Genomic DNA, 10,533 nt, shown 5'->3' with positions numbered 1-10,533 from the left:
GTTTTTTTATATGTTACTCCAATTTGGGTTTTTTGGTTTTATTTGAGATACATTAGCAAGTTCTAAACATTTATTATCGGTATAAGCAGAGAGAAAGTGACATGCTATTCACCAGCATGGTCACTTGGACCTTGTTATGAGTCAGGATAAAATATAGTAAAAGTCAAAAGTTTGGACACACCTGGTTGAACATGTGCTAGTAATCATCTTAAAACATTTGATCCAAATGCTGAGGTCACCATATTTTTGTTTTTTTATTTTAAAAATAGGACACTGGGGACACCATAGTGTCCATAGTTATATATATATATATATATATATATATATATATATATATATACACACACACACACAAACCGTTGACAGGTACTGTATATTGGTCAGATTGTATATATATATATATATATATATATATATATATATATACATACATAGACAACATAGCCAGTCATAGCCTAACTATGGACACTAACTTGCTTATTTATCTCAAATAAAACCAAAAAAACCCAAATATTTAGGATGAGAAAAATTGAGAAAATTATTATATTCATTTGCATCTTGTAGTGTGGTTACTGGTTGTCTGATTACTGGTTATCTGGTCCATTGTCTCTATACTAAGTGAAAAGGGCATGTTAGCTAATCAGTGCAGTTCTGGTAGGGAAGTTAGTACTTTTTATTTCTAGATAATTAGCAGTACCAGTATTATTTTAATCTAAACAAATACATCAAAATGAATAAGTGAAGAAATAAAAACATGGCTGATATTCAGTAATAATAATAATGAGGAAAGCCTTACTTTTAGTATGGTAAACCTGTGCATGAGGTTCTGGCAGAACATGACAGGGTGACTGAAAACAGCAGCATACAAACCTGGCCTAATTTACAGCACCACACACGGCTGACCTAATCTGACCCAGTGGCATGATTATCCCAGAGTGCTGCAACAGTGGAGCTCACGGCTGCCATTTTATTGTCTCTATATCCTAAGTGAGGCAATAGGGCTTGTTATGAAATGGTGCATTACCACAGGAATGTTAAGGCATAAGCTTTGCATATGGTGCAGGCTGGCCTGGGTGGGTGAGGTCTGGGGTGGGAGGGGGTCACCTTTCAAGACAAGTAAGCAGGGCAGCACATTTAAACACAACTACACCTTTGTTAGCATGACTGAACGAATATCTCACGACCGCCTTCGGAAAATGAACCGAGCTGTAGCCATGCACTTTGCGACTTTTCATGCGAAACACTGTTGTTCTAGCAACTCAGGTTTTCCATGCATTAGCAATTAACACCTATCATCCATTCATCAAAATCAACCGTAAAGTCAGCAACACGGCCGGCTCTCGACGTCGGCACATGCTTCTAAACACAGCGCTCCTTCCCTGGCTTCATATCCTGAGAGCGAAATGCCGCTGTGTGCCCTCAATCACACTTAACAAATAAACGACTGTGCGGCCTTAATGCTCAAACACACTCCTGGCCCCTTTTCCAGCCAGCTCCAGTCCGGAGAGGTTTGGGCTTTGAACACTTTTCACCTGGATGCTCCGTTCTCACCACAGAAGAGCTCAAATTTATGGCTTGTTATCCTTTTCTTAAATCTCCCTAACACCATTACATAACATGCCGAAGGTAATGTACACACTAATGGGCACAAGGATGTAAATCCATCAGTGGGCTGTAAATTAGCGCCAGGCACTTTTGTGTGTGGATTACATCGCTGGGGGGATAATGGCCGGCAGGAGAGAGAGGCAGCATGATGGACGGCAGTTTTGACGCGACCAGCGCTACAATAAATCGGCTTCGGCCACAAAATGTAGCCCAATAACTCCCAAACAGCCTGGCCAAGATGTCACCGGATGCCTGATGCCTGACTGGTATAGCAGTATTTACCTCTCAGGAATCCTGCTGTAGTCTTTGTAGGCCTCACAAGCTCCCATTGTCTCAAGCAAGGGAAGATGGTCAGATGGTGTTCGCTGAGGTGCTTTTCGATACTCAGAGGCGGATGCATATTTGGTGAGCTGAAGTTCTGGCAAAGCGCAAAGGGTCTGTACATCAGAGCCACAGTGGCACGGACTGCTACTGTAAGCCTGGGAGACTGTTGTACCTACCAGCTTACCATTCAGTCCCAATTCAGAGTGTGTTTGTAAAGGTAATCAATCAGTTGCATCAACTTGTTGAAAAGAGCTTTCTTTAGGCATGTTTCTGTTGAGGTTCAGAACTGAAACCGGTGGTGTAATCTCCGTAATCTTGCCATGGGGGGTTTGTTACAGGTTGTGGAGCTGTAGCTAGAAAGCAATTCTAGCTACAATTCTATCATCAATTACCAAGTTGCCTGCTTCATTGTAGCTTCCATAACCAGACAGAAGATTTAGAAGACAATTAAAACACAAAGCATGATTACTTAGCTCGTCTATAATCACCTAATTACTATATTCTAAGCCAATTCAGTTCTAAATAGTACTACAATGGGCTTGTAGTTGCTTCCCTTTTTTAAAGTTTCTATATATCTACAAAAGGTTTACCACAAATGAGAAGAACCCTGTAACCATTCAAATAACCATTTAAGCACCAAAAGAATCTACAACATCTGACATCTGACAGCACACTAGTGTAGCTAAAGGCTAATTAACGAGCATTGAGTATTTTTATTGGAATTGAAGAATGTTTTGGAGCAGTCAGAAACCTGGGACCTCCCCATAGCTATATGTTCCTTTCTGTAACTATACAGAACCAGTGTATCCAGAACTACATAGCTCATAAATTCCCCCCTATTTTAACTATTATGTAAAATAACAGGGGTGAGACAATCTGTACACACCTGAACATGCTGGTTTCTTCTTTTTGTTTTTCTTTCAGAATCAGAATCAGTCAAGATCAGAATCAGACAATTTTCACTCCAAAAAAATATTTTGCCAGATTTTTCTAAAAATCCAATTTTAGCCAATTTTAATAGGCCATCTCTAACAGTGGACCCTTTTTGGTAGACCTTTTTATTCATTTGTTGATCTTCTTTCTGCTTCTTCCTGCTTGAGGGTCAAGGTAGGTCCAGAGCCTACCCTAAATCGCTGGGCTCAAGGCAGGAATTCCCTCTGAACAGGCCATCAGGGTTAGACCTTTTCAGTCTTTTCAGAAAGTCTTCCTCAGCACAGATCTTCAGTGGAGCTTGTGTGTCTTGGTGAGTTCTTACTCGCTAGCTTTCCTTTCTTGGGTCAAATGGGTCATGTGAAGCGTGCATCTCACCAATCAGTGATGTTTATACAGAAAGCTCCACCCCAAAACATTCTGGATCACGGAAATGCACCTCATCTGGAAGAAACTAAGGTCTCAAATCAGCCCTATTGGAAGCCACAACTTACCTGTGGTTATGAGTGATCTGCTGAAAGACATATTTAGGTCTGATAAAATGAAACTCTAAACACATGGAAGGATAAAAACGGCCATAATATCTCACTGTTTGCGCTCCCGACTGCTCATGTTACATTATTACTGGGAGAAGCTTCTGCAATTTGGCATTAGATGCATTAAAAACACATGTCTATCAATGAGCTGTGAAAGCACAAAATAACACACTAATGACTCTCTGTTTTCATTTCTCCTCTGGAGGAGAGAGGGAGGAAATCAGAGAGAGAGAGAAAGAGAGAGAGAGAGAGAGAGAGAGAGAGAGAGAGTGAAGAATGTTTAGGGAGGATACAACAATACAACGGCAGCAGAGCCAGGACGGAGAGGCCTCACACATCTGAAAAGAAAACAATAACTTATTAGCGCTGACCCCTCATGCCAGGGGCTCTTTCTGGACTCTTTCTGTTATACCGTCCATTGTGAAGTAGCTTAGCATCTCCAGCTCCCTCTGTTTGTCTATCATAAGCAATGCTAAATGGGTCCAAAAAAAGAGGCCCTGGAAATCCTTAGGGAAATCCAGAGCACGGTCATGTGCATGGACGAAAATGGACACTGTCTCAAGCCAGAAAGCAAACACAATCCATCCTAGGCCAGTGACTTCATCCCATCCTCCATCGGCCAGCGCGTGGCTGTTTGCATTCAGACAGCAGCCAATGGAAAGTTTGAGATTTGGCTTGCCATGCTGAAGCTCATTGCTCTGAAGATGGAGTTAATTGAGAGGAGGTCAGACTCTCGCTTGATGCTCCTCATCCATCATCAGCCTGATGCAGGAGAACTGGTGCTTTGGCATTTAATTCAGCATTACAACACTGCAGCTCAATGACCAGCCATCAATATGTATGTTTTGAATGTCCGGACCAGCTGTATGGGACACACCGTTTCACAGCCCAACAGCACATTACAAAGTTTTCAAGATAATTAGATGTGCAACCATCCATATTCCAGAAGAGTGCACAACCAGCTGAAGTAACAGCACGAAAAAGGGCCCTGGATTTACACAAGCTTTTTTTCCCCCATACAGCTGGACTGTGGTTGGATGACTGAGTTTTTTTTTTTTCAGGAATTATGGCCCAGAGAGCAGAACAGGTTAGAGCAGAAGCTGAATATCCTGCAGGAGGGTGATTGATTGAGGGAGAGATAGAGGCAACCGCACACTGTCGACAGAGTGGACTAATATTGTGTTAAATTGTACAGGGAGGTACCGCAGTGCACAACCCAGCACATATCCTGAGCTGTGTGAGTGTGAGTGTGTGTTGTACTGTTTTTCATACTCCACCTCTAAATCCCTCTCCAAGCTAAAGTGGAGGAGAATAGGTATCCTGGGGTTAACATAATAATAGCATAATAACACTGGCTTGTCCTGCATATTTATTCGATTGTATTTATCTCTGTTATAAAAACTGCAAGAGTGTTCTGAACTGTATTGTCTTCTCTCTTCTGCCAGATGTTTTATTCACTTATTATTTGTATGATTTTTTAATTCAGTATACACAATCCGATCTCCAGAAACTATTATGAATTTTCTCATTATCTATGGACTATTCACTATCTACTATGAATTATTTAGTATGTACTATGGATTATTCCGTATCTACTATAGATTATTCAGTTTATACAATTATTTGCTGTTTACTGTGAATGATTTTGTATATACTGTTATAATTTAACTTAAGTACTATGAATAATTCAGTAACTTTTATGAATATTTAACAATTTAATAATAACTAATTCAGTATCGGCTGTATTTTTTTATAGTGGCAACTTCAAATTGTTAAGTCTTGATGAATTATGACTATGAATTATTCAGTAACTATATAAATAATTCAGTATATACTGTGGATTATTCAGTATCTACTACTAATTATTCAGTATATACTGTGGATTATATAGTATCTACTATGAATTATTAAGTATCTACTATGGATTATCTGGTATTATCCAGTGTTTACTATGAAGGATTTAGTATATACTATTACTATTCAGTATCTGCTATAAAATCTTTCTAGTGGCTTCTATGGATTGGTCAGTGTAAATTATGCAATATTCAGTGACTATCATAAATTATTTTGTATCTACTATGGATTATTCAGTATTTGCTATAATTCAGTGTTTACAATTAATTATTCAGCATATACTATTATTTGTCAGTAACTGTTATGGATTATTCTGACTTATTTGGCATCACCTAAAAACTTGCAGCATCAACCATGGATTGTTCAGTAATGGCTACAGATTATTTAGTAAGTACTTTAATATATGACATACATACTATCAATTATATAGCAAGTACTATAATATATGATGTATCTAGTATGAATTATTCAGTATTTACTATGAACTACTGACTTACCACTATAAAACACATCTGTAAATTATGTAGTCATGAGAATGTCCCAACATATTCTTCTACTTTCTGCTGCTAGGAAGTAATAAAGTGATGTTGCTATGGCATTGTGTGCAATGTCAATCACTATTATTAATATTAAATAAATATTTTCTAAACTAAACAGCTAACAGCTTTATTTATTAACCCTACCATGGACATATTGCAGGGCCTCAAGAGAATAACAATTAGCATTACTAATTAGGGCCTATTTATTTCCATAGGATTTGCTCAGTGGTGCATTTACATCTCACAATACTACTCAGAATTAGCATTTCTATAACTTGGACATTGTATGGAGGAATGCTATATCACTTGGTTTTAAACAGGAAGACCATACAGCTCTACTCTCTTCTCGACTTAATTGAGCTCTTAACTGCGCTGTGTTGCTGTTTCCACACTGTGTGTCTGCTATCAGGCACGAGCCGCCATGTTGTGATGTGTGTGTACAGTGCACATTGCAAGAACGGACGCATATGGTTCCGATTAGGAGCCAGATTCCCCTTGTTTCATTGGATTTTGGATGTACTGCATAAACTGGTTAGTTGTATTGTGTTAGGACCCAGGATCATGAGTTATGAATCTCATTTGTCTGTAAAATGGCCTTGAGCTGGGTAAAAAATGAAGGCTTGCAAGCCGACAGGCTGAATAGAGAACCTCAGATGCATGTGTGTGTGTGTGTGTTGAGGGGATGTGGCATTGCTGTAGTGGGTGTAGCTGTATTAGAGTGACTTGGCAGAAACCCATTGGCTGGATTGATGATGATTAGAAGGCAGCAGTAGGCCTGAGACTGAGCTGTCCCTCATTAGTCTAATGATTTTTCGGTTTCATTTTATTTGGGGGGAGATTGATTGCTGATAATGCTTAATGAAGCGGCCGGCAATGGGTGAAGAGGGGAAATGGCTGATTGGCTTGTCAGTGTGGATTTGAGCTTGGCGGGCCTGCTGTCTATTTGTGTGTGTCTGTGTCTGTGTGTTAGCAATGTAACTAAATGTGAATACATTATTAAGAATGAAGAAATGACTAAATTACTCCAAACTGATGTCTTGGACTTATTTTGAAGCGGGGAACGCTATGAAATGCTATGTTCTTACCATACAGGATACCATGTCTTAGTTTGGTGATTAAGAATTCCTGTATGATTTTCTCAGGATCTTCAGCGAGATTTTTGGGAACGCCAGAAAAAACGAGTAGCTCTAGCATTGTGTCTTTCATGTGTTTTTCAGGTTTTCCTTTGTTAATGTGATGATGAGTGATTGTTTTCTATGGAGGTTCCTATATTAAGCCTCACTATTATTTTTGTTCACTTTTGTTTACTCCAGCCTAACGCTGATGGAAGACTAACCATCGGGGTCTTCTGCTACCTGCTAACTGCCTCAGCATTATTGTTCATTTTTAATGAACAATAATTAATTTTTACATGACAGTCATATTGTTCATACTGTTGGATTAAAAAGGCTTTTTAAACTCTTGATCTGTTCTGAAGACACTGCTTTCAGTAGTTTACATATATGGGCTGTAAGAAGTGCGGAGGGCATGGTATATTGTTTTCTTTGGAGGTTCACATATTGAGGCTCACTATCCTTTTTGTTGTTGTTGTTGTTTACTCCAGCCTAACGCTGATGGAAGACTAATCGTCAGGGTCTTCTGCTACCTGCTACCTGCCTCAGCATTATTGTTACAACCGCAAAGCATATATTAGTACTATATCACTATATCCATACATCCATTCATAATATTGTGATGAAGTGACTTTTTACCATTTATAAGTCATTTATAAGTGGTTCTGACCAGAGGAAGATGGGTCCCCCCACTGGAGAGTCTTGGTTCTCCAGACTTGAAGGTTTATTTTTTATTATTATTATTTAATTATTTTTAATCGGTTGGCCGCTATCATCTTTGTCTTGCTCACCTGGGGTCACACTTGGTTGACTTGGTATCTCTGAATGTTTTCAGAACATTGCAAACATGCATTTGTTTGCAGTTAAATCTGTAATTAACCTGTAATTATTTGTAGTCACACTACAACACAGATGAAAGCATACAAACATTCAACCAGTAATGCTAATCTTGCAACAACTTGCAACGGAAATAAAAAGGCATTGCATAATTCAAATGACATCATGCCAGTTGGTGACAACTAGCTTCCATTCTTTGTTAGCAACATTAGCATCACCATGTCCCCCAATGTTTGTGTAATTTTATGCATCAAAACAGCAATAATTATATTTACATGAAGATCTTACAACCTTATATTGTTCATACTGTTGGATTAAACAGGCTTTTTAAACTCTTGATCTGTTCTGATTGGCTGAACTGCACTATACCTGAACATTCCTTATAACATCAGTTTAAATGGGCAGAGCCAAACTGCTGTAGGCCAAACAGACTGATGTATGAATTCAGAAGATGCTGCTTTCAGTAGTTTACATATATAGGCTGTATGAAGTGCGGAGGGCATGGTATATTGTGAGAGATTAGCAGTGTTTACATGCAAACTCATTTCATTTCAAAATCCACAATATAATCACTTTTAGTTTGTATATGTGTTAGGTGGTTTTGAATGTGTAAGTGTGTGTGTGTGTGTGTGTGTGTGTGTGTGTGTGTGTGTATCTAATGTGTTTTTTTCTGTTCACATGTGTGTATGATTGTGTTTTAGCTGGGATTAGTGCATGCAAATGTGTTTTTTGTGTTGGGGGTTGTTTTAGGGAGTCGTTTGACTTGTGTGTTCTGTTTGGCCCTAAAGGCTTTGGTAGTGTGTATATGTGTGTGTGTGTGTGTGTTTTCTCCCATGTGTCAGGTGTATTCTCATCTTACTGTCTGCAGGCTTTTCCACACTGGAGCTCAGTGGAGATTAACTCTCCTCAACCAGCAGCTCTTTGTTTCTCCACTTTCTGCTTTATGAGATTAGGAAGCAGCTCAGGAGAGCAGGAAACAATGAGAGATTTGCCCTGTGTGTGCACGTGGATGTGTGTGCAACATATTGTACACACTTGTATTGCTGAGTGTGTGTTAGAGCTGCATAATATTATTGGTTATAAAACTATTTGTAATTAACAATATTAATACTAAAATTTTAAATATAATAAATATATAATAATAAATATAAAATTCATATTTACACAATCTCCACATCTCATTCCCCGAGAATTCACTGTTTACATTGGGGAGTATGGAACTAAACCTCTTAGGTGTGTGTGAAACTACCTCCACCATGTGTGGAAGCCTGGCTAGCTCTCAATGACTGTGAGTCGTTGATCTGCTTAATGCTAAATGGTACACTGTTACAGCCACCAATAGGGACATTCTGTGAATTCTACACATAACGCAGTAATTCAACACTTGCCAAAAATTGACCTACTTTTTTTCATGGTGGAATCTGGAGAAACATTTTTCTGAATACAATCAAAATTCACAGCTAGATTTGCTATGGAAATATTAGAAAATTACCAAAAGCATGTTCCATAAAGCCTATGTTTGCATTTAATCCACTTTCCACTACCAATGTGGAAACCTGTGATATGCAAAGGAGCTCTTTAACCAATCACAATGTCAGTTACAATAAAATGGATTTGATTACAAAATGCATTAAATGTAATTTTCATTTTAGAAATATGATATCATACACCAATCAGCCACAACATTCAATCACCTGCCTAATATTGTGTAGGCCCCCCTCGTCCTACCCAATTAGCTCTGACCCATTATGGCATGGACTCTGCGAGAGCTCTGCGAGAGATCGTTAAAGCCCTGTAAGTTCTGAGGTGGGGTCTTCATGAGCATCATGAGAGTTAGGTGCCCATGACCCTGTCACCGGTTCAACAGCTGTCCTTCCTTCGATCACCGTTGTTAGGTACTGACCACTGCATACTGGGAACACCCCCACAAGACCTGCCTGATGTTTTGGAGGTGTTTTGACCCAGTTGTCTGGTCATCACAGATTAAGCTTGTCAAATTGTCTCGGTGTCTTGCACTTTTGCCCATTTAACAGATACCATTGAAACCAGATAATCAATGTTTTCACTTCAGTGGTTCAGTTCAGTGGTTTTAATATTATGGCTGATTGGTGTACATGTTGCAAAGCATCACATTTTTTGAACAATAAAAAAAAATGTTTGAAACATAATGTAAATCTGGCAGTTGTTCTTTGCATTGCACCCAAATTTGATGGTGAATGGACCAATAGAAATGCACCGATAATAATAATAAGCTAATACTCTTACACCAACGTCCATTGCAGCCCTTTGCAAGTGAGTGCTTGGAAAAGTGCACACCTAAAGGTGCCTGGAGGTAAGGTGCTGACTCTGATCCATCAAGAAATAAAGTGTGAGGAGAAAGGGGGCTGAAAGCAGAAGTGGATGGTGATGGAAAGACAGAGAGGAGGAAAGGAGGAGGAGAAAAAGCAGAAATGGCAGAGCAGCCGTGGAAACGACTGAAAGGCTGAAACACACCCAGCCCAGGATCAGCCCTGATAAGCGGGACAGGAGTGGAGATAGCGTTAGCAGAGCACATTCACATCAGAGCCGTCCAGTCTGCGGCCATCAGAACCCAGCGTCCAGCCAATGGGAGAGCGGCTAGTGGAGCACAGAAGGGAATCCTGGGAGACTGTTAAGGGTGCAGGCTGTCGGCGGATGGAGGGATGAGCTATTAGGTGCTGGACTGGGGGAACAGGTGCCATGGGACGGGGCAGAGGAAGTGATGAATACTGGTGATAAGTGTTATGGATGAGACAGAGGGAAAGAAGAGAGTGACGG

This window comes from Salminus brasiliensis, chromosome 4 (assembly GCF_030463535.1).
Source record: "Salminus brasiliensis chromosome 4, fSalBra1.hap2, whole genome shotgun sequence".
NCBI classification, from domain to species: Eukaryota; Metazoa; Chordata; class Actinopteri; order Characiformes; family Bryconidae; genus Salminus; species Salminus brasiliensis.
The sequence above is the reverse complement of the archived record's forward strand: the minus strand, read 5'-3'. Positions refer to the sequence as shown.